This window comes from Lacerta agilis, chromosome 16 (genome assembly GCF_009819535.1).
Source record: "Lacerta agilis isolate rLacAgi1 chromosome 16, rLacAgi1.pri, whole genome shotgun sequence".
In the NCBI taxonomy this organism is placed as follows: Eukaryota; Metazoa; Chordata; class Lepidosauria; order Squamata; family Lacertidae; genus Lacerta; species Lacerta agilis.
Window position 1 is genome coordinate 24,241,539 of NC_046327.1, and position 24,456 is coordinate 24,265,994.

The window sequence follows — 24,456 nt, forward strand, 5'->3', positions numbered from 1 at the left end:
TAGAGTCTAGATTTAAAAGTGTAGCTTTACCTTTAAAGTACACATTTTCACACACCATTGCATTTATTAAATAATATAGCAAGCATTTTAAACTAGAAATACCAATTCTTGTAGGAAGATTTGGGGCAATTTATGTGGAGCATATGAAAATCTAGAGCCCACTTGTAATTAGTTATGAAGATGTATTTATCACCAAATCCTAATCACATTACCACAGCATTTACAAAACTGAAATTCCAACATGGTAAAGTGATTTTAACAAATTTTAAACTTCAAGCCACAAAAGTGTGTTTCTTCAATTACACCCCATCACTAGAAGCACAGATCTCAAGTTCACAACACACTAGCCCAACACACTAGCCTGAGGTAAATCATGTTTGCATCACATTTACTAACACACTATCTCCCACTTTTTTTTAACAGTCTATCCATCCCAGAATAGCAGAGCCACTCAAAATCATTTCTGAAACAAAATTCTGTAGTTACCAATACCACTATACTGTAGATAGTTAATCTCAACTGTGGATTTGATCACCTCTCCTATCACTTTCATCAAAGGAGATCTTAAAACTATTGACTATGTGAGAACATTTGGCTAAATTGCTAGACGTGAACTTACTTCATGGCAAAATCAAGAAGCACTCTCAGAAGTATCAAATAGTGGAGTGGAGAATTCAAAAACAAACAAAAACAATACTTTGTTACAACAAATAACACTCACATAGACACCTGAGGCCATGAACACCTTGAGAGCCCAGGCTGCCCCGATATGGGCAAGCTTCAAGTTAGTTACTGTACTTGCTGATACCAAGCCCAGACTTCTGCAGATCAACTTGAGAGACTCATAACTATGCAGTAACCTTAAATTGTGCCAGGGCGAAATCCCCAATAAAACACAGCAAACCACACTTTCCCCTTTTTTCCTTTTCTTACACCATCAAACCCATGTGGCAGCCTTCCAATTTAAACTGCACTTGGGCAATGGGAACCACCACACTACAAGCAAGGCACCGGTGTGAACCAGCCCTTAGTCACCACACAAGCAGAGACTACTCCTTGGCACAACTTGGGGGCGGGGAGGTGGGTTGAGGAAGCAGATAAAATCAATTGTAGCTTTTCAATGCAAGGTATTTAAATCCTTTTAAAAGAGAGAGAGTGTCTGTGTGTGTGTGTGTGAGAGAGAGAGAGAGAGAGAGAGAAAGAGAGTGAGTAAGTAAGGGGAGTTACACATTTCTGAAAGATCTAAGGACCCCCTTACACTTCTGGAGGGGTGGGTGGGGAGGCGAATAGCCATGGGGAAGAAGACTTATTATTATTAAAACAAGCTTGATTTGTGGGGAGGAGGGCTATAATTATCGGGGAGCCACGGAGTGGGGTAGAAGGAGAAAGTCTCCAACTCTGAATCAGGAAGACCACCACCACCCTTTCCCATGAGGGCATTTGCTGCAGTCACAGAAAGTTAAGGACGCGCATACCCTTCAAACCCACCTCCCCAATTCCCTCTCCTTTTTCTTTTTCATTTTTTAAACCAACACCTCCCCTTGACACAGACACCCCCCCCCAAAAAAAACACCACAATATCACAGCGGTGTGTGAAGAGGAGGGAGCAGGAGGTTTTGGCCCTCCGCACCTCTCGCACATCCACCTGCCCCCCCTCCCCACCTGCCCCCCCTCCCCAATAACAGCCCCTTCCTGTCGAGGGAAGCAGGGGGCGGCCCCGGCACCCGAGGCATGTTTTGGGGGTGAGGGCGCGGCGGGTGGTCTCCCCTCACGGGCGCCCCCCGCCCGCCCCCCAAAACACCTTTGGCCCACAGGCGGGAGGGAGCCAGCCCTTGGCGGGGGCCTCCACCGTGACTCCGGGCAAGGAAAGGAGGCGAGAAAGGAGAAGGGAGAGAAGACACTGACCTGGCTGGGGGGAGAAGGAGGAAGAGGAGGAGGAGGAAGCAGCGGCGGCGGCGGCAGCAGCAGCAGCGAGGACGGCGCCGGCCACGCGGGTGGGGTGGTGGGGGAGGGAGCCCGCTCCCCTCAGACACTCGGCGGTGGGGGATTTTTTTTTTTTAATATATATATATATATATGCAGATATGGAGATAAATGTGTGTATATGTGTATCTATATATATATATATATAAACAGAACCCGGAGAAGGTTAGAATGGGGGTGGGGGGGAATTATTCCGGTCGGGAGTTAGTACAACAAAGAGGCGGAAATAGCCGAGCGGAGCCGAGCGCGCCCGAGCGGGGGCGCCGCGAGCCCCGAGCATGCGCGCTCGGCCCGAGCGCGCCGCCTCACCACCAGCAGTAGCGCGGCTGGTGCCGGTCGGCGGCCAAGTCCCTCAGACCTGGGCAGGCAACATTCGGCAGGGGAGCGGGGCGGGGAGAGATGAGGGGAAAGGGGCGGGGCCTGGCAGGGGCGGGAACGCCCACGTGAGGGGGAATCGGACCTTTAACGCACACGCCCCCCCCCCACGGACATACACGCACGCGCGCGTGCACACACCTTCCGTTCCCATGGCGACGGGCTCCTGCTTCTGGCCCAGGTCGTGGCTCGCGCCCTCCTTGCTTTGTCGTCGGGGGGGGGGTGTCTCGCACTTGCTACAGGTGGCCGAAGTGGGGCTCCCCATATTGACGACACCCGCATCTCCCGCCACTCACTTTTCCACGCTTGCAAGAATGCCATATAGCAACGTTAAATCAACAGCTGCTATTGCCCTGATGCCTTGCGGGTTTCTTTTTCCCCGCTAGCGCGTTAGCAAAATGTTTTGAAACTCTTAATAAAATAAAATAAAAACTCAGTCACGCTTACGGGGATGAGTGGCCAAGTCGCCCACCCCAGGGTATCGAGGTCTTGGGTATAAATAATAAGACTTAGGGCAGAGCTTTCCAAATGTTTTATCTTGGCGACACACCTTTTAGACATGCACCATTTAGCGACACAGTGATTCAGTTTTGCTAGTTTTACTAACAAACCGGAGGCTAAACTAATCCCTTATAGGAGAGTTGGCGCGACACACCTACACACTGCAGCCACCACACTAATGTGTCACAACACACAGTTTGGAAAGCTCCAACTTAGGGGCTTACAGAGCGATTGCATCTCCACACCAAGATGAATTGCTATTTGAGTCCCACCCCAGTCTACATTTTCTGGCTACTTTTCTGTGACTACACATAGAACTATAGAATTGTAGAGTTGGAAGGGACCCTGAGGGTCAACCAGTCCAACCCCTGCAATGCAGGAATGTCAGCAAAAGCATCCCTGACAGATGGCCATCCATCCCACCTCTGCTTAAAAACCTCCAAGGAAGAAGAGTCCACAACCTCCCGAAGGAGACAGCTCTTACTGTTACAAAGTTCTTCCTGATGTTGAGTTGGAATCTCCTTCCTTGTAACTTGAAGTCCTACCCTACAGAGCAGGAGAAAACAAGCTTGCTCCCTCTTCCACATGACAGCCCCAGGGGCGGGCGGTCCGCCCCAGGTACCGCCCCGGGGAGGGTGACACTCTGGGGGCAGGCCCCACCCCCGCGATCAACGTTGGCGCGGCAACTTTTAAAAGGCTGCAACGTGCTGCTGTTCACGTGCTGCAGCCTTAAAGGTTGCCGCACCACACGGAAGGGGTGCCGGCTGATCGCACCCGCCATCTTGGGGGGACTGCGCATGTCCACCCAAGATGGCGGGCGCGATTGGCCGGCGCACCTTCCGACTGGCGCCGCGCCGTGCCGCACCACGTTTTAAGGCTGCAGCGGGCGAACAGCTGTGCACGCGTCGTGACGTCACGACGCATGCGCTGGGGAGGGGTGACAAAAAGTTTGCCGCCCCGGGCGGTAGATGGGCTCGCTCCGCCCCTGCAGCCCTTGAGATATTTGAAGATGTCTATCATATCTCCTCTCAGTCTTCTCCAAGCTAAACATACCCAGCTCCTTCAACCATTCCTCATATGGCTTGGTTTCCAAGCACTGCTGTAGTAACATTTGGGAATGAGCCTTATTAAATGGAACTGATTCCATGTGTGGCGAGTTGTGTCCTCTCTCCCCTACCACTGCTGCATCTGTACAGTGGTACCTCTGGTTAAGAACTTAATTTGTTCCGGAGGTCCGTTCTTAACCTGAAACTGTTCTTAACCTGAAGCACCACTTTAGCTAATGGGACCTCCCGCTGCCGCTGCGCTGCCAGAGCACAATTTCTGTTCTTATCTTGAAGCAAAGTTCTTAACCTGAAGCGTTATTTCTGGGTTAGCGGAGTCTGTAAGCTGAAGCGTATGTAACCCAAGGTACCACTGTATTCACTGTCTGTTGTGGCAGTGGGTTAATCCTCTGCCAAGCACTCAATAACACCTGCTGCTGCTGCTGCTGCTGCTAGCACCCATCTGCCTTGGGTAGGGTTGCCATACGTCCAAAATTTCAAGGGTGAAATTAGCGTACGGTGGGAATTTTGAAAAATCATCAAAATGTCCAGGTTTTTGAAGGAGGAAGTGTGTGTTTGATTATCACTCTCCGCCTTTTTTGCCTTTCCTCCCCGAAAAGGCTAAACAGCTGCTGCGATGCCCTGCACTTAAAGTATAAATTGTTCCACCAAGCTAAGGCTCCCTTTGGAGCGCCTGTGTGATTGGAGATTATGACTGGATTTGGCGGGGGGGGGGGTGCACAGGGGGAAAATGTCCCCTGGATGTGCCTGCAACTCTGGTTGTGTGGTTAGTGAACTGCCCTGCTCATTCTGTAGAGCATGAGACTCTTTATCTTAGGGTTGTGGGTTCAAGGCCCACATTGGGCGAAAGATTCCTTCATTGCAGGGGGTTGGACTAGATGACCCTCGTGGTCCCTTCCAACTCTACAGTTCTGTGATTCTATGGTAGCCCCCTTTCCTTTGCCTCCGATGTGATTGCATCTGCTACACCACACAGGCTAGGCGTACAAGAGGTGAGGGGATGCCTTTTCCCGCCTCGCCCTGGCAGGGAGGGATCCAACTTCCCTCTCCTGCTTTTCAAACCTTTGGCTTACAGAGTGAGTCACTTGAGGTTGCTGCTGTCAATGGGTGTTTTGCAGCTCCCGTTTCTTGCCTGTCCTGGCCCTTCCCTCGGGCTGGTTGGCAAAAGGGACTTTCCCTGACTTGGTCCCCTCTTGAACCCTTCTCCTAGCAGGAGTGCTCTCTGTGCTCTGACCTGGGGGGGGGGGGCATATGGGTGCTGTATTATGTAGGCTCCCCTTCTTTCCCTTTGGGTGTGTGGGGTCATTAAAAGTGGTTGTGCATAGCATAAAGGGGTTCAAACCCCAACCTTTAGGATTCCTGAGTGTTGACAATACTGGGTCATTGCTGGCTCTGTTAATACCGTAGTGAATTTCAGGAACTCTGGTCTCATTTTTTACATTTATTTTCCACATTTTTTATTTTTTACATGTTGTGATGTGTCCTCAGTCTTATGAGCTCATTTGCCCCCTCTATTTGTGAGCAGCATCCCTGACAGAGTTCCAGAAAGGTAGACTTTGGTAGCTTCCAGGGGTTCTGGGATGTTTGTGCCTGAGTTTTTCCTGTGTTGCAATTTCCCCCTTCACCTCCAGGGCTGGGCAGGTATAGGCTACATAAGCTATGTCTCCCTTCCTCTGGGGAAAATAAAATTTTCCTGGCAGCACAGCGGCAGTGGGAGGCCCCATTAGCTAAAGTGGTGCTTCAGGTTAAGAACAGTTTCAGGTTAAGAACAGACCTCCAGAACGAATTAAGTTCTTAACCCAAGGTACCACTGTATAGGATTGCTTGGAAAGGACACATACTTACCCAGGCCGTGCTTCCCTGGGAGTAAGTGCTCAGATAGGCCTACTTCTGGGCAGACAAACAGAGGTATACCCCGCCTTTTCAACAACTGCTCAAGAAGGCAGCTTGGAAAACCATAAAAAGATACATAACTTTTAAAAATCATAAAAGCAATGGCAGTAGTGCAGCAGCATCAAATCTTAATTTTAACATTGATTCACGATGTCGAATCAAGACCTACGTACTACGTATTTGCCTCTTTCCTTTTTTAAGTGGTTAATATGCCAATCGTAATGCTGCTGCAATAGTGAGCTATTTTCCAGTTGTGTGTTTAATAATTGAAATGGTGTGACACACAAATTATTTCACTAGAGTCGCAATGTACTCCTTGATATTCTGTTTGATAATCCCATTTTGCCCTGTTATACCTGCAATAGACTTCAGCACGTTGTGGTGGAGAGGGGGGTGGAATTTGAATTTTATCTTCACAACAAGCCAGAGGTAGAGTTGGATGGAAGGCAGCAAAGTGTCTTCTGTGGGGATTTGAATTCAGGTCTCCCTAGTCCAAGTCTGGGACACGGGTGGTGCTGTGGGTTAAACCACAGAGCCTAGGGCTTGCTGATCAGAAGGTTGGTGGTTCGAATCCCCGCGACGGGGTGAGCTCCCGCTGCTTGGTCCCAGCTCCTGCCCACCTAGCAGTTCGAAAGCACGTCAAAGTTCAAGTAGATAAATAGGTACCGCTCTGGTGGGAAGGTAAACGGCGTTTCCATGCACTGCTCTGGTTCGGCAGAAGCAGCTTAGTCGTGCTGGCCACATGACCCGGAAGCTGTACGCCGGCTCCCTCGGCCAGTAACGCAAGATGAGCGCCGCAACCCCAGAGTTGGACATGACTGGACTTAATGGTCAGGGGTCCCTTTACCTTTACTAGTCCAAGTCTAGCTTGCTGTTTCATTATGCCACACAGGCTATCCTAGATAATGTTCAATCTCCGCAACCCTCGAAGCAGCAGGTACCTGGACTATCTAAATATGCTAGGTTAAAAGATTGCAAGAGTCTACAGAGCTATCACTACAATTAAGAAAACTTGAAATGCTTTGGACTGGTTCGGATGCCTCGGTGCAGTCCCTCTACAGTTCTGTCTGCACTGTTAGAGCAGTGTTTTTCAACCACTGTTCCGCGGCACACTAGTGTGCCGCGAGATGTTGCCTGGTGTGCCGTGGGAAAAATTGAAAAATTACTTTATATATAGTCAATATAGGCACAGAGTTAATTTTTTTAACATTTTCTAATGGTGGTGTGCCTCGTGATTTTTTTCATGAAACAAGTGTGCCTTTGCCCAAAAAAGGTTGAAAAACACTGTGTTAGAGGGTCTTTCCTTCTTATTTCCAACCCATTACACAATTCCAAAGATGTAGGCATTCTGCTCAGGAGGACAATACTGAGAGCTGCCGAGTTAATCTCTACCCATTCATTTCCTACCTCTCATGCCTAAACATTCTCATGGAGTTTGTTATGTTCCCAGGTATTTTATTATTGTTATTATTAAGATAAGAAGCCACAGAGAAAGCCACCATTCACAGCACTTACAGTGCAACTTCTGCATTATACTATTTGCTCATTGCATTTCTTGCAAAAGCAATCTGATCCTGTTATTTCCCTGCTTTTCTCTCCTTCACGCAGCCAAACACTAAGGGCAGAATGACACCACAAACTAATATACATTTTCCTCCAAGGGTCCTATACAGCCCAGATGCTGAGTTTGTTTGTCTTTTTTCTATTAGTAACTCTCACTTCACAGAATTATAGTTCCCAGGCTTTCCCGGAAAGCAGGTGAGACAATTAAACCAGTTTAGGCCTGTCCAATAGAGAGTATAGTAGATATTCTGTGTAGGAGATAAGCCATTTGACACTATCCCTCATGAATAGTCCTCTCCAGGATAAAAGGGTTCTTTACCCAAGAGGGAAAAGCTACCTGCTTCCAATCCCATCACCCTCTGGCTTTGATTCTTGCACAGAAGCACACCTGGGAATTGTAACTCACACTGGATCTTCCAACACACATTTAAGATGTGAGAAGGAACCCTCTGGGGCTGCTTCCATGTTGGGATGGTTTTCTGGCAGAAAGGGGGAGGGCGGTTGCCAAATTATATTTATTAGTTTTCCAAATTTTTAATGAATCAATACCAAATGACATCAAATTTAATACATTTCCCCCCCCAAAAAAGTTGAGTTCCCACTCTTTGTCCCAGATGTGTCTATACAGTACTTCCACCCAATGCTGCTTGGTATTACATATTTATCTCTAATTCATATTTCATTCCTTATATTCGATTTGCAATTATTCATTTTCTAATTTTCATTCGTCATTGCCCCTTATCCATCAGCCATCAATTTATCGATTCCTGCTTGTATATTCTCATAACAAAATCACATTCCCCTAGAAAACAGAAGAGGTTACACATCCCCCTGCCTATCCACTTTAAGTCATTGCTTATTATTTCCGTATTAATTTTCCTTTCTTTTCATCTTGCATGTGCTGCCGTCTGCGTCGATCTTGTCCATCACCCATCACTTCTCAAGTAGTTGTTCATCTTTACTTTTACCAGTCCACATTCCGCACAGCCAGTGTCCATTTCCTGTCCAGCTCCGAATTATTTTGCAATTCCTGTTCTCTCCGCAGCGTTTGTGCTCTATTATCTGTCATAAGATTATTTCTCAAGGACAGCCATCTGGTATTAGCTCTAAACAAGCAGAGCTCGCTTCTTGCAACCCACCCAACAAACCCTCGTCGCAGAAACCAGCCCACAAAGCCCATTGGGGAGGAAGACCATGATTCCTCAAAGACTTTAAAGTACTAATAAGGTCTCCTCCTTCTGGCAGAAAGTTTTATTCATTTTCCCAAGGATGTTTTGTCAGCTTCGGAACCAGGTCCTAACTTATTGGCACTGTGCCCAGGGCCGGATTTAGGTTTGATGGGGCCCTAAGCTACTAAAGGTAATGGGGCCCTTTATATGTCCAGCTGTCCGTTGTCAACAACAATTTGTCACTGTTTTTTGTGTTGAATATATGCTATATGGTAATTTATGGACCTAATAGGTATCTAAAGCCATTTGCACATAACAAATAGGAGCCTACACAACACAAAACACTGTTGCTGTATGCAGGTTTTATTTTATTTGTTTTTTATCTTATATTTTGGAAATGTACATCCAGTTTTTTCCCTTTAAATTTTTTGGGTGGCCCCCAAGAGAGTGGGGCCCTGAGCTATAGCTTGTTTAACTTATACGTAAATCCGGCACTGACTGTGCCATTCAGATGGAGTCACAGCTGGCAGGGCTGTCTTTAGCAGATGCTGCGCCAGGGTGCAAATATCCGCCCAGCGCCCCCAAATTACCACGGATAGTGTTGGGGTGGCCGTAGCTGCGCACTGCTAGCCATGGGGGTGGCACAACTCTCCCCCATGCCGCTGCAGGAGAGCGATCCCCACAAGGGCCTGGGAGGCTTGGGAGGGAAGCTGCATGCCCACCAGCCTTATGGTTGTCAGGGCACAGCTGGCAGGCATGCAGGGAAAGGGGAGGCCACCGGCAAAGCCGTGCAGCTCCCCCCTTGCTGGGGCACCCCTGAGAGGCCGGCGCCCTGGTGCAATGCACCACTAAGCCCTATTGGAAAGACGGCTCTGACAGCTGGTTGGAAAACCTTAAGAAGAGCCTCATGGGTGTACCCAGCGAGGGGCGGGGGGGGCAATTTCCCCCCCCAGCAAAAAAATTAAATGCTTATAAAGTGATGAAACGAAACAAAATTAGGTAGGGCGATGGCTAATAATCAGTTGTTTACCACACTGAAATGGTGTAAAAACCGAGAAGTACCTAGAGCCACCTAGCGACTGGTAGAGGAATCTATGTCAGCCAGCCAGAGGGAATCTTCTAGAGGGGTCTAGTGAGTTCCGTGTCACTATATAAACTCAGCCGCCTGCTGCTAGTTGATCAGTATTTTAAGTGCTTTCCCATCCACCACGGCTACTGTTGAACGATCTTTCAGTACCCTTCGAAGGGTAAAGACCTGGCTCAGAAGTACAATGGAAGAGGACAGACTGACTAGGTTGTATCTGATGAGCGTCCATCAGAAATTCTTCAAGGAAAATCAGGGCTGGATTGAAACGAAAGTTTTGAACAAGTTTTCTTCAAACCTAAGAAAAATGATATTAGTATAAGACATGTAACTAGAATTTAAAAAAAAAATCAAGCAAATAATTGTAATAACTACCGTAATAAAGCACTGCTATAATTATATATAATTTTCTTAAAATTCTGATTTCATTTGCCTTTTCTGTGCTGAAATGTCACAACCTGAATGACCATGGCTTGCGCCCTCCCCCCCCCCCGTTTTGATCCTGGGTACGCCCCTGAAGAGCCTACTGAATCAGACCGAAGGCACATCTAATCTAGTATCCTCTTCTCACAGTGGCCAACCAGATGTCTGTGAGAAGCCCACAAACAAGATGTGAGCCTTGCCGTAGCCTTTGTCTCTAACTAGAAAGCAGAGAAGCAGGAAGAGCACAGCAGAGCAACAACAGGCAAGAGGGCAGGTCTGATTCTCTGCCACAGCCAAGCTCAGAAACCCTCCTGCTTTTATCCAGGGATGTCACAACTTCCAACCTCCCATGTCCTGATGGCTTTGTGTCTCGTGGCCCCGTACGGTAAGCCCTGACGAATGTGGTTGCTCAACCAAATGCACTACTAGATTGTTTTTTGCGGTTATACTTTTGTGGTTGCGATTGTCAGCGATGATTAATATCTCACACCTAGTTTCAGGGTAGGCTGGGCGTTTGTATCGTTTGCTCAAATAGGTACACTCCCTTCTTTCTCCCCTTGGAAACCTAACCCACAGACTCGTGGCAGGCTGGAACAGAGGCTCATTATGCCTCTGCGGTGATTTTTTTTTGGGGGGGTTAAATCTGTTTTGTTTACAAAATGTACTGGTACAGGTAGAGAAGAAACAATAGGGGAACGGCAGTGAGGATGAGCAGGGCTGGTCTCATGTGAAGAATTCACCCAGTGTGGTGTAGTGGTTAAGAGCGGTGGACTCGTAATCTGGGGAACCGGGTTCGCGTCTCCGCTCCTCCACATGCAGCTGCTGGGTGACCTTGGGCTAGTCACACTTCTTTGAAGTCTCTCAGCCCCACTCACCTCAGAGTATTTGTTGTGGAGGAGGAAGGGAAAGGAGAATGTTAGCCGCTTTGAAACTGCTTTGGGTAGTGAAAAGCGGGATATCAAATCCAAATTCTTCTTCTTCTTCTTCTTCTTCTTCTTCTTCTTCTTCTTCTTCTTCTTCTTCTTCTTCTTCTTCTTCATAGAAATACTAAGGGGCAAAGAAACCTACTAGATCAAGTGTCAGCAGCAAAAAGAGGCCTGCATGGCAACCCCCCCAAAACAAATGTCTCCACTGCAGCTGCCTTCCAGGTAGCTCTCAAGCAAAATACAAAAGATGCAGAAAATAAAATTGAACAGAACAAAACCAGCAACAGCTCTGAGAAGCACAAGACAGATAACAGACAGACAGATAGACAGACAGGAAGGAAGGAAGGGAGGAAGGAAAGAAGGAAGGAAGGGAGGGTTGAAAAGCCTGAGAGAATATGTAATGTCAAAAATGCCATAAGGCATCATAGGTAAGCCTCTGTGGGGAGTGCATTCCATTACTACTAGGGGAGTCACCACCAAACAGACCCTTTCTCTTGTAGCTACTTGCCAACTCAAATTATATACTGTGTGCTAATTCATTCATAGCTTTAAGACCTGCCCTCTCATCATCAAAGGTTCTCATAGCAGTTTGCAAATATAGTTTGTAAGACAGTCTGTGCCCTGAGGCTGGCAGTCTAAAAATACATCACACAGAAGGAAAAAGAAGAGGGAAAGCTAGAGTTAAAATGGCACACAAACATGCCCCTTATGATATGGATGCCTGGTCTGTTGCTGTTTTTATTTGTGTCTTCCCCCACCCCCACCCCTAATTGCTTTGCCTCTGGCCAGCATAATGCACATGTAAAGTAAATCCATCATTGATTCATTCAAGTTGATAATTATCTTTTCGGAGAGCTGTTCTCCCTTAACCCAGTCATGTCAAGTGTTTTGCTTCTCCTGGGCAGATTCTTCAGAGCAACACGAGCAGAAAACATGCAGGGAGGATAATAGAAGGGGGACATATCTGCATCTGCAATGGGCTTATGGGCAAAGGCACAGGGCACCAAGGCCGGCCGATCCATGAGGCAAAGTGAAAGAACTGCCTCAGGCGGCAGGATCTACAGCGGCAGCAGATCAGGAGGTAGGTCTTTATTTTCTCCTTGTTCCTGATGTAGATCTTCACCCATCCCTTCTTCCTTGACGGGGAGCCATTTTGTGATTTGTCTCAGGTGCCAAAATATATTGGACCGGCCCAGCAGAGCACACCGGGGAAGTCGGTAGGTTTATGCAGATGTTTCTCCAATGAGTGCTGGTGTTATGTATTAAGTTTAACTGCAGTACTCATTTTGGCCACCCTGGCTGCAGTTCTCACTCTGCCCACCGTGGCTGCAGTTTCCACTCAGGTCCTCCCCCCCAACATGCAAATGAAGGCTTGAGATTGCTGTTCACGGATTGGGTAGCTAGAGCGACTTTATTACTGTTGTGAATTACTGAGTACTATATAAGCCAGACGGCTAAGTCCAGGACTCGGAGCTGAAATAAAGAGCTGGTTGTTTTAAGAGCTGTGACTTACTTATCCGTCTTTTCCCACTATTTAACAGCTGGAACATCCAAGCAGACATTGGACAAATTGAAAAGGTCAAGAGACTCCCTAATTTATTAGAGTGAACTCTGTAAGAAGGTTGTTTATGATCGAAACAGGAACGTTGTCGTGGTACGTTATGTGGAATTTCAAAGAGTGCCGAATTTTATATAGTTGTGAGCTCTTGGCAGCATCAATTTGCTCCTGGCCACTTGAATTCCATTGGGCAGATGGGCTTTGGTGTTTCTGAAACATCTTTCTGTCACCTGTCAGACTATGGGGTGTATGGTGTATATTTGTGTGTGCTGTCGCAGCGAGATCAGACACACGAGAAGCTTCCCATCCTTCTCGCACTGCAGCACAAAGGTGTGAGGGTTCTTCCGCCTTCTCACCTCACCTCCCCCTCAGTCTGGATGCTGCAAGCACTAAAATGTAGTGATTTCTAATGCGACTATTGTGGTAAAGTGAATTTTTCCCCCCCAGTGTGGGGTTGCCAATACAGTTCCTTGCCAAGGGCGCAACCCTAGGTACGCCAGTGGACTCTTCCGATTATATGGCTGCTTTGTCACGAGAAGTGACTGACTCCTTTCGACTGCTGGTGTTTTATAAAGCAGGCATCTATCTACCAAGCTATGTAGTAAGGCTTGCCTAAAACCCAGAAGTCACAGTAATAGATTTTGCAAGGAGCCTGGGAACTCTTCAATTAAGGATCCATTACAGGCGCCTTCATTAGTCAACATCTGAACTGAAGTTTTTCCTTCTTTCAGTTCATTTCTATTGATGGCTTTCTGATTGATGCAGACATAGCTTTCCTTGCTGGTAAAGAGTTACTGCTTTGGTTTAATGACCAATTGGAGGCTTACGAGAGAGAGAGAGAGAGAGAGAGAGAGAGAGAGAGAGAGAGAGAGAGAGAGAGAGAGTCAATTGTCTTCTCTGAAAGTTGTAGCACAGTCCCCAAGCCTGACTATTTGAAGATCTGATCAATTAGGTAGACACTTTCCAAAGGCACCACCGTACCTCTGCTACTGGCAATAAGAACACTCCTTGAGTGCTGGGGAATAGGCAACACTATATTCGGGTAGGGATCCTGAGGGTCATCTAGTCCAACCCCCTGCAATGCAAGAATCGAATCTCTTTTTTTAAATTAATAAATATTTTATTGTATTTTCGACTTCTTACATCCGCCATTGTCTCATACATTTTATACATACTTTTCATTTGTACTTATTTTACAGATTAAATTCCACTATATAAATTAATAAAATGTATGTACTTCCCCATATATAATTTCTCTTTCGTTGGCTCATTTTCCTTGATTCCTCGTGCACACAATGATGACAGTAATGCTGCTAATAATAAAAGAAATGAAAATATAAAACTACACATATTATATTCTTTTATACCTATTTAACAATACAATACTGAAGGAAAAAAGGAAAGAAAAGGAAAGAAAGAAAGGAAGGAAAGGAAAGAAAGAAAAGGAAGGAAGGAAGGAAGGAAGGAAGGAAGGAAGGAAGGAAAAAAAACAAGAAGAAGAAGGGGAGAGGGAGAAGGAGAGAAAAAAGGGGGGAGGGAGGGCAATGCAGGAATCTCAACCAAACACCCATGACAGGTGGACATCCAACCTCTGCTCACAAACCTCCAAGGAAGGAGAGTCCACAACCTCCCGAGGGAGACCATTCCACTGCTGAGCAGCTCTTACTGCCAGAAACTTCTTGCTGGTGTTTCGTCGGAATTTCCTTTCTTGTAATTTGAATCCATTGGATTGAGTCCTACCCCCCAGAGCAGGAGAAAACAAACTTGCTTGCTTCTACCCGTCATAGCTGCTCAGATTTCCACCACCTCTCTCTTAGTCTCTTCACTTTTGCTCCCCGTCTTGGTGTCTGCTGGTGTTATAGGAGCCAACACCTAGGGGCCAATGGGTCTTTAGCCCCCCCCCAATAAAATGTTTGATGGAGTCAGACCCACCCCCACCCCCACCCCCAATTTATGGGCATTGTCATTCAAATGGTGTGTGTGCACCATGTCATCAATTATGCAGGGCGGGGCTTACCTGCCCCCTCCCTAGTTTATTCAAGTTGGCAACCCTGGCTGGTGTCCAATGAGAATGCTGCTGGAGCATAGCTGTCAAGTTTCAGATTTGAAAATAAGGGATCAGCACCCTCAGTCTACGGTTCTCAGGGACAGTCCACACTGCGATAATCCCGCCAGGCTACAAATTAATTTACACCAGGAAAGAGCTCCCAGGAAAGAGAAATCAGGGCAGAGAAAAGAAAGCACTTATTCACGCAGCACACGGTTAACCTCTGGAACTCCCTGCCACAGGGAGCAGCAATGGCCACCAACTTGGATGGCTTTAGAAAAGGATTAGGCAAATTCATGCAGGAGGAGAGGACCACTGGTGGCTTCTGGCCAGGTTGGCTCTGCTCTGCCTCAAGTTAGGGGCAGCAATGCTTAATCTGAGCACCTGTTGCCGAGAAACATTCGTCTATTTTATCTTCTTTATATATCTGTCTGTCTGTCTGTTTGTTATTAGGTATTTATATTCCACCTTTTTCTCCAAGGAGCTCCCTGGTCCTAGTCCTCATTTAATCCCCACAACAGTCCTGTGAGGTAGGCAGGCAGGCAGGCAGGCAGGGCTGAGAAATGCAGGGACCCAAGGAGTCCCCGGACTCCAACTCTCCTTCCCGGAAATAAGGGAAATTTAAGGGATATCAACAATAAGGGATAGCAGCGGGAAACGGCTTGGAATAAGGGAGTTTCCCTGCAAAAAAGGGAGACTTGACAGCTATGTGCTGGAGTCTCTCCTCCAATCGGCTCACAGGGGAAGGGCTCAGCAGACAATGCGGCTGGCTAGACTGGAGACACTGGGACTGCTCCTTTAAACATCTACATCAATTTCAGCACAGAGGGGCACAGAGAGCATGGCAGGTCCCTTGTAAGACTTTGTAGGCTCCCTGACCCGGGCTGTGGGCACCTTGTTGGAGAAGCCAGCTCTAAATTATTATTTTTTTCCCGCCTTGGAGAATAGCTGTTGCTCATTATCCCTCCAGCTCCCTGGCATGCATTGTGTTAGGTGAGTCACCTGGGAGAAATCTGATCAGGGAATTAACTTCCTACTGGGCGGAACAGCCGCAAGGTATCAGCACCTTCGCCCGTGATTTATTGCACATCAGCCGCACACAGGAGAGAGTTGAATATTTATTTCTAAGCACAATAAGCCTCACAGGCCCAAAGCCAGCCATCACCTCCAGTGCCGTTCTTCGATTTACCTGCCTTTCTTATTCCCTTCCAGAGCATGTCTTTATCGTATAATTGAAAGATAATGTCAAAATTAAATTCGAAAAGTTAAATGGTTTAGCACAAGGCACTTCAGAGTGAGGGACGAGTCTCGGTGCTTTGAAATGAAGCATCAGCGAGGAGCTGTCACTCTCAGGCCAAGCATAGCTCCTAACCTTATCTTTACATTACATAGAATTAAGTGGCACAGGTTTGAATGTTGTTTTAAAATTTCAGTTGCCTAAAACAATTGTTGATCCAATTCTACAGAGGCATCATTGAAACTGTTCTCTGTAATTCTATAACAGCTTGGTACGGTACAGCCTCCAAGAGAGACAAGAAAAGGCTCCAACGAGCTGTAAGAATTGCAGAAAGGGTAATTGGTGTTAGCTTGCCTTCAATAGAGTCAATTTATGCTACCCGAGTTAGGAAGAGAGCAGAGAGAATTGTAGCAGATCCTTTACATCCCGGTCATCATCTGCTTGATTTACTACCATCTGGACATCGCTACAGGACTTCATATACAAAATCGGCCAGGCACAAGAATAGTTTTTTCCCTTGTGCCATTAAATTGTTAAATTTGTAGTTGTATAGCTTAAGGGGGGGTAAAATATGGGTGGGGTTTCTTTGCTTCTTTGTATTGTGATAGGAACAGTGTCTGTATGTTTACATTGCAATGTAGCCGAAACAAATTCCAAGTATGTTGGAAAATGTACTTGGCCAATAACAACAACAACAACAACAACAACAACAACTTCTCTCTTTTTCAGTTGGGGGCTGCATTCCCTAAGAGATGACCTGTCAAGCCACATGCCAGCTGCAGGCAGAGTGAGAGACAAAAATGTTCTAGATCAGTGGTTCCCAACCTTTTTTTGGCCATGCCCCATCTGAGCATCTCTAAAATCCTGGTGCTTCCCCCCCCCCTGTGGCATATAATTCTTATTATTCAAAAAGTGAACTCCTATTCACGTGGAGGAAGCCTAAAAGGCCATTCACTGTTAATAACTCATTCTCGAATTGCCCCCCCTTAAAAATCAAATTGTCCCCCTGTGGGGTGTGTGCCCCACTTTGGGAACCACGGTTCTAGATTAAGTAATTTGCAGCAGGAGTGGGGAGCTGTTCGGGATCTTTATCCCCCACCACCACCTCACAGGCCGACTTCGACAGGTAGAAAAGGTTGCCTACCTGTCAGTCATCTGGTGTCATGATGACATCAGGTGACTGATAGGTGGATATCTCCACCACCCATCAAAGTTGGCCTTCTGGGGGGGGCAGGGGGTCTGCATCACACAGGAAATGCCCTAGTGAAACAGCACCCAGGGGGATTGAACTCTCGGTTCATCAGCTGATGAGATCTTTGAGACTTCTCTCGGTCCTGCCACCCTCACAGGCAAGCTTGCAGGAGAGGGCCTTCTCCATGGCTGCTCCCAGTCTGGAACTCCCTCCCTGGAGAAGCTAGACTGACTCCCACCTTGTTATCCTCCTTGCCAGCAGCTGAAGACTTTCTTGTTCCAACAGGCTTTGGGGAACTGACTGCTTTTAATGAAGGGGCTGGTGCCGTGCTGCTTAAATTGTAATCATTTCTGTGTTTTAAACAGGTTTTATACAGGTGAAACTCGAAAAATTAGAATATCATGGCAAAGTCCCTTTATGTAAGCAATTGTCTTCATTAGCTACTGGAGTTTAATATATGAGATAGACTCATGACAAAGAAAGAGAGATTTGTCAAGCCTTTCTTTGTTATAATTGTGATGATTATGGCGTACAGCCGATGAAAACCCCAAAGTTGAAATTGTGAATTTGGGGTTCTCATCAGCTGTACACCATAATCATCACAATTATAACAAATAAAGGTGTGACATATCTCGGTTTGCATGTCTTGAGTCTATCTCATATATTAGTTTCACCTTTTAAGTTGAATTACTGAAAGAAATGAACCTTTCCACAATATTCTAATTTTTCTTGAGTTTCACCTGTATGTGTGCATCAATCAATCGATTTTATTTCAGCTTTATATGTGCATCGTTTTTATTATATTAATTTTAAATTGTTTTTAACTATTGCTTTTTCTATGTTTTAAGCAATTCTTGTTTTTATCTGTGAGCTGGCTTGTGTTTTTTCAGGGGGGAAAGCCAGGGTATAAATAAATATGTCATGGAATAATAGAGTTGGAAGGGACCACAAGGGTCATCTAGTCCAAACCCCTGTCTAACGTGGGGCTGAAACCCACAACCCTACAATTAAGAGTCCTTGAAGGATATTATTAACAACAACTGGAGGGTTCAGTGCTTCTCTCTGCAGGGGTCGACTTGCCAACACACTAACCACAGGGTCTGCCCCCCACCCCCTGCATGATGGGCATTGCCATTCAAATGGTGTGTACTGGGAAATGATATACAATGAAATGAAAAGGATGTTTAAAAGAACGTTTGTAAAAATATAAAAACAAAACGCCAGCTGCCTTTCTTTTGGGAATTATAGGGATAGAACTACCTAAATTGTATAGAAATTTATTCATGTATGCAACTACAGTGGCAAGAATGTTACTTGCCCCAGAATGGAAAGAAACCGAGGAAGAATGGATACAATTTTTTTTGGAATATGCAGAAATGGCGAAACTTACAGGAAGAATAAGAAATCCAGATAACAAACTTTTTATAAAAGAATGGAAATGCCCTAGGGCCTAGGGCTAGGCCAACCCCAGCCTCTCTTACCACCAAAGGAACACAAGTGAATAGCAAAGAGAACCTGCACAAAGGACGCTGACACAAAACCCCACACATACATTAAGTAAAATAGAAACATCCCACCCCACCCCACCCCCACCCACCATGGCCCCCTCCACCTCTTCCCCCCTTTTCTTCCTAATGCAACACTCATGTCTCAGCAAATGAAACTGACCTGTAGAAAATGTAACTTGGGGGGGGGGGAGACATTGCACATGCTTTTGTAAACAAAGAAATCTTTAATTAAAAAAATGCCTTAAAAATAAATAAAAGAATGGAAATGGTTTATTGAATATTTACCGATAAATTGTAAACAGATAAGAACACCGGCAGGATTATTGTAATAACCTGCAGCTGCATAAGAGTATACATTTAAAGAAGATAAATAAATGAGTAAGTTAATTTGGATATGCAGAAGATATTACAAATAAATTTAAGGAACCGCAGAAAGAGGGGGAAGGAAGTCAAGTTTTAAAATGTCAAAATGATTGTGAAATCAGTGAAATGTATATATCTGAAAAGTATAAATAAAAATTAATAAATGGTGTGTGCACACTATGTCTTGTGATCGATTATGAATGGCAGGGCTAACCTGCCCCCCCCCCCAAAAAAATTTAACTCAAGTTGGCATCCTTGAACAGTGTCATGCTCTAACCAACTGACCTATGCAGGCACAAATACCCTGTTTCTCCTAAAATAAGACATAGCCATAAAATAAGCCATAGCAGGATTTCTATGCATTTGCGAAATATAAGCCGTTCCTCAAAAATAAGCCATACCCCGAAAATAAGCCATAGTGACGTGGTACCTCCCATCAAAACAGCCTGGGGAGGCGTGGCTATGCAGCGTACCGATGCGACACGGTTAAAATAAGACATCCCCTGAAAATAAGCCATACTGTGTTTTTTTGAGCAAAAAAAAATATATAAGACGGTGTCTTATTTTAGGAGAAACACGGTATACTCTGTGTTGGACTGCACTGGTCATGCTGGCGGGGGGGAGGGGGTGCTAATGGGCCTTGTGGTCCAAAACATCTGAAGAGCAACAGGTTGGAGAAGGCCAAAGTATTGTCAGGTCTGGTTTGAGACTGGGAATGGGAACACAATTAGGCTTGGGGGGTTTCAAACAGCTGCCGAAAAGGGGTTTTTACATCTTGGCGCTTGCAACTTCCTCTTAACTGCAGCTGGCATAGTACCAGCAGAGAGCAAGCCAAGCCAAAATGCATATGTGACAGAATGGAGGCTGCAAGAGTGTTGCATCCACAAAATTGAACCGGCCTGCGATTGAGGCAGCAGGGTTTGCTGCGGGCAGCTGGGAACAAGTCAAGCTGCACATTTCGCAGAACGGGGGACTTTGGGATTTCTCTCTCTCTAGAATCGGTCTTAGATTAAGGAGGAAGGATTTCCAGTGGCAGCCAGGAACATAGCTAGGGTTGCAGAATGCAGGCTTTTTTTAAAATTAGTAAGCAATAAAATGATAAAATATCATTTCAAGATAATAGCCTCAAGAGCCAGGAATGCTTTTCAACAGCTTCGGCTGAGAAAACCGCTACAGCTGTTCCTAACTGTGTCCCCATCTTCCTCCCTGCTGAGTTGAACAAGGCTAAGGAGGAGGAAACTGAGAAGCAGTACCACCCGAGATACTGGTTGTCAACAGGAAGGCAAGCAGCTGGGGGCAGACTAAGGGTGATGGGGCAGTGCCCCCCTTGCCTTAGTGGACCAGAGCTGTCTGCATTTAGTACCAGCTAATAGACGCGGTTGGTGCTGTGGTCTAAACCACAGAGCCTAGGGCCTGCTGATCAGAAGGTCGGCGGTTCGAATCCCCACGACGGGGTGAGCTCCCGTTGCTCGGTCCCAGCTCCTGCCAACCTAGCAGTTCGAAAGCACGTCAAAGTGCAAATAGATAAATAGGTACCCCTCCAGTGGGGAGGTAAACAGTGTTTCCGTGCACTGCTCTGGTTTGCCAGAAGCAGCTTAGTCATGCTGGCCACATGACCCAGAAGCTGTACTCCGGCTCCCTTGGCCAGTAAAGTGAGATGAGCACCGCAACCCCAGAGTTGTCTGCAACTGGACCTAACTGTCAGGGGTCCCTTTACCTTTAATGGACAGGAGCAAAGGCTGCTGATGCAACCAAAAACACCAGTGCCTGCCACATCCCCTGTCAGAAGGCTAATAATAATAATATTAATAATAATATTTATACCCCGTCGATCTGGCAGGATTGCCCCAGTCCCTCTGGGTGGCTTCCAACACATATAAAAACATAATAAAATATCAAGCATGCAGCTGATTGAACCTGGGATAGCTCAGTTGGTAGAGCATGAGACTCTTAATCTCAGGGAGGTGGGTTTGAGCCCCATGTTGGGCAAAAGATTCTTGCATTGCAAGGGGTTGGACTAGATGACCCTTTGTGGTCCCTTCTACAGTTCTATGATTCTGTGATTAAAAACATCCTGATACAGGGTTTCATAGTCGCATAGCTGTATAGTTCTCCCTCTCCTCGACATCTGACGGGAGGGAGGGCGTTCCACAGGGAGCGACGCCCTGTGGAAGGAGCCACAGGAAACACCCTCACCATAACAGGCTATTAAGACCCAAAGCCAGAGGTTTAACAACTTACAATGAGTCTCTAGAGTTGCAGGCTGCAGGGTGACAAGCAATTGAGAAGAGCAGCTGACCTCATGAAAGGATAACTGTGCTTATCTCTGTTAAATGGCCTTGAGATTTACAGATGAAAGGCCGTAAATGTGTTAAATGTCATTAAGAGGTGTTAATCAGCAGCCCTTTATGGGTTGCCAGAGAAGTGTGTTGCCTTCGGGAAGATTAAGGCAGGGAAAGCATTCTGATGGCCGTGCAGAAGTACCAGTAATGCCTTCTTTCATCATTCTCTTTTGGGGGGCATTGAAGAGAGCCCAGTGCTTGTGCTCCGTGTCCGAGAAACGCTCAGATCTGCCTTTGCTATCCGAGTTACAGGTGTTGGACTGCCATAGTAAAAAAAAAATAAAAAATTTTTCCTTCCTTAGAGACCAACTAAGTTTGTTCTTGGTATGAGCTTTCGTGTGCATGCACACGAAAGCTCATACCAAGAACAAACTTAGTTGGTCTCTAAGGTGCTACTGGAAGGAATTTTTTTATTTTTTATTTTGTTTTTGCCATCCGAGTTTGGGCAGTGTGTATGGAGGTCCTGGGATCCAAAGGAAAGCAGGGCAATAATTTTGACACTAGCCTGGCTGCAGGAGTTGAGTTGTCAGACTGGGAGGTGCACAAAGTGCCATCTTTGGGACTCTGCTCCGGATTTGTGTAGGGTTTACTCCCGAGCTTTTTTTCTTCTCCTGAAGATTTCCTACGAGGCAGAGGGTATGGCTTGTTCCTCAGGGTTTGGTCCTGAAGCCTTTCTCAGGAATGAGTATAGCTGCGAGGTAGTGGGGGTTCGGGATCAGAATTATCTATGCCTGAGTTCATCATCTCATATTTTAAGAGATTTAGCAGTTTCCAGAAGGGGTGAGTGGTTTAAAGTGGTGCAACAAACCAACAAGTGTTACCATGGCACTATAGAAACTAGCAAATTTATTACAGCAGACTCTCTCTTTCTTAAATTTGCATTAAATATGGAAAATTAATTTGCGTTAAATTTGCATTAAATCCATCAGATGCATCACATTAAAGACAGTGTATGGGGGTCCTACAGGGATGCGGGTGGCGCTGTGGGTTAAACCACAGAGCCTAGGGCTTGCTGATCAGAAGGTTGGCGGTTCGAACCCCCGCGACGGGTGAGCTCCCGTTGCTCGGTCCCAGCTCCTGCCCACCTAGCAGTTCGAAAGCATGTCAAAGTGCAAATAGATAAATAGGTGCCGCTCAGGCGGGAAGGTAAACAGCGTTTCCACGCGCTGCTCTGGTTCACCAGAAGCAGCTTAGTCATGCTGGCCACATGACCCGGAAGCTGTACGCCGGGCTCCCTCGGCCATTAATGCGAGATGAGCGCTGCAACCCCAGAGTCGGGCACGACTGGACTTAATGGTCAGCGGTCCCTTTACCTTATGGGGGTCCTGGGCTGCCCAGATGACAAGACCCCCCTCTCAGCCTAACTGATGGGGTCCAAAGGAAAGCAGACCAATACCTTTGGCACCAGTTTGGCTGTAGGAGTTGCCGGAAGGAGGCTTACAAGGCACCATCCAACTGTCTTAGGGACTCCACTCTGGATTTGTGTAGGGTTCACTCCTTAGCTTTTTCTTCTCCCAAAGATACCCCTCAAGGCAGCTGAAGTTTGGGACCAGAGTTTTCCTTCTCCTAGATGGGCTACCTTCCCAGGTTGACGAGCCCCACCTGCCCCTCACTTCCCTCTACAACACGTGCAGAAACCGCCTTCTTGACCGTTGGACCCACACTTGGTCTCGTCCGCTCAATCCACCAGAGCCGGTCTTCGCATACAAGGGACGTCCCTGTGAAATGTGTCATTAGCTTTCCCAATGTCATCCTCTCCCATCCTCACATTAACTCACCTCATTAGGTTGTGATTCTTCTACAAGCCTTTCTCGCAGAGGTGATTAAAATAGTTACCGCCTCTGAGCCCCATCTATAAGATATAACAGCAGGATGATTAAAGGGGTCAAAAGGTGGACAGCAACCAGCAATTCCCTGGTGCTTTAAAATACTCTGATCTTCAATTCCTCCAAAACTCTCCTGCAGTCAGAATAACTGAGGGCTCCATCTGCTGGCTGACAGAAAATGACGGGCAGGGCTTCAAAATTAACCTGCCAGAAAGAAGCTATTGCATTCTGGCGTTGAATCTAGAACAGGCACAGGCAAACTCGGCCCTCCAGATGTTTTGGGACTACAGCTCCCATCATCCCTAGCCAACAGTGGTCAGGGACGATGGGAGTTGTAGTCCCAAAAACATCTGGATGGCCGAGTTTGCCTATCTAGAAGAAGCAATCTCTTCAATTGAATGGGCTCAGGTGGGCACAAATGAAAGCCGTTGCTCCCGCTGCAACTCTTTCTAGAACCAGTCCACATCCTGGCTAGAATGCAAAATCAATGGATTATTTGGAAGTTGAGGGTGCTTCACTCTTAGATATCAAGGTTTACCGAGATGAAATTTCCCTGTGTTGTACAGTTGGGGGGGAAATGGAAATGGAAACTGAGAACGTCTCACTGTATGAACAAGGAATTGGCAAGGATGAAGGAGGACCATCACAGCTCTTAAAATCATGAGAGAACTTTCCTGCATCACCGTTGCAAGCCCTGGCACAAACAGCAATCGAGCACAATCTGTTGAATCATCCCAAGATATTAAGGAACAGTAAGCTGCATACATTTTTATAAAATAATTCAGGCTGAAATGCAGAAGAAATAGGAAAGGGTAATAAATTAATCAGCTACACCATAGCTGTTTGTTTCTACTTTTAACTTGCTTCTTGTTTTGCTTCCACATTTTGATTTAGGTTGGCTCGTTTCTTTTGAAAGCTGTTGAGCTTTCTTTTTTGGAAATGTGGATTTGGCACATATTATCAGTAAAATTTAATACAAAAAAAAGAAGATCTGGCCTATGTATCTAGGTGCGGAAAAGCGAATTGCAATTTGTGTGTTTCCCCCCTAAGTGTGAATGCCAATATATATTTAAAGAGTCTTCCATGCACATCATCTTTTAACGTCATCCAAATGAGTGGCTAACGCTGCTTTCTATGGCAGCGAGATCCATAGGTTAACTATGCACTGCCTTGCCCTGATCCATTTGTAGGCAGGGCTGAAGCAATATAAAGATGATAGCTTCCGCCACCGTTCACAAAGAGTCCATCCTCTGCATTCTACCATCACAGCAGCCACATGCCCTCCAACTTTTCTCCGATGAAAATAGGGATGTCCTATTCCATAATGGACCACGTGGGTGGTGCTGTGGTCTAAACCACAGAGCCTAGGGATTGCCAATCAGAAGGTTGGCGGTTCGAATCC

The 24,456-nt window shown here is 46.3% G+C and overlaps 1 protein-coding gene across 1 annotated transcript in view; it reads right to left on the bottom strand.

Annotated features, from left to right (window-relative positions):
* PCGF3 (polycomb group ring finger 3) overlaps positions 1-1,943 on the bottom strand; it is a 48,534-nt gene extending 46,591 nt beyond the window's left edge. The window contains exon 1 of the mRNA XM_033173930.1: positions 1,906-1,943. The gene's annotated coding sequence lies outside the window, so the exon portion shown is untranslated. The remainder of the gene's footprint in view (positions 1-1,905) is intronic.
* Positions 1,944-24,456: the final 22,513 nt, after the last annotated feature.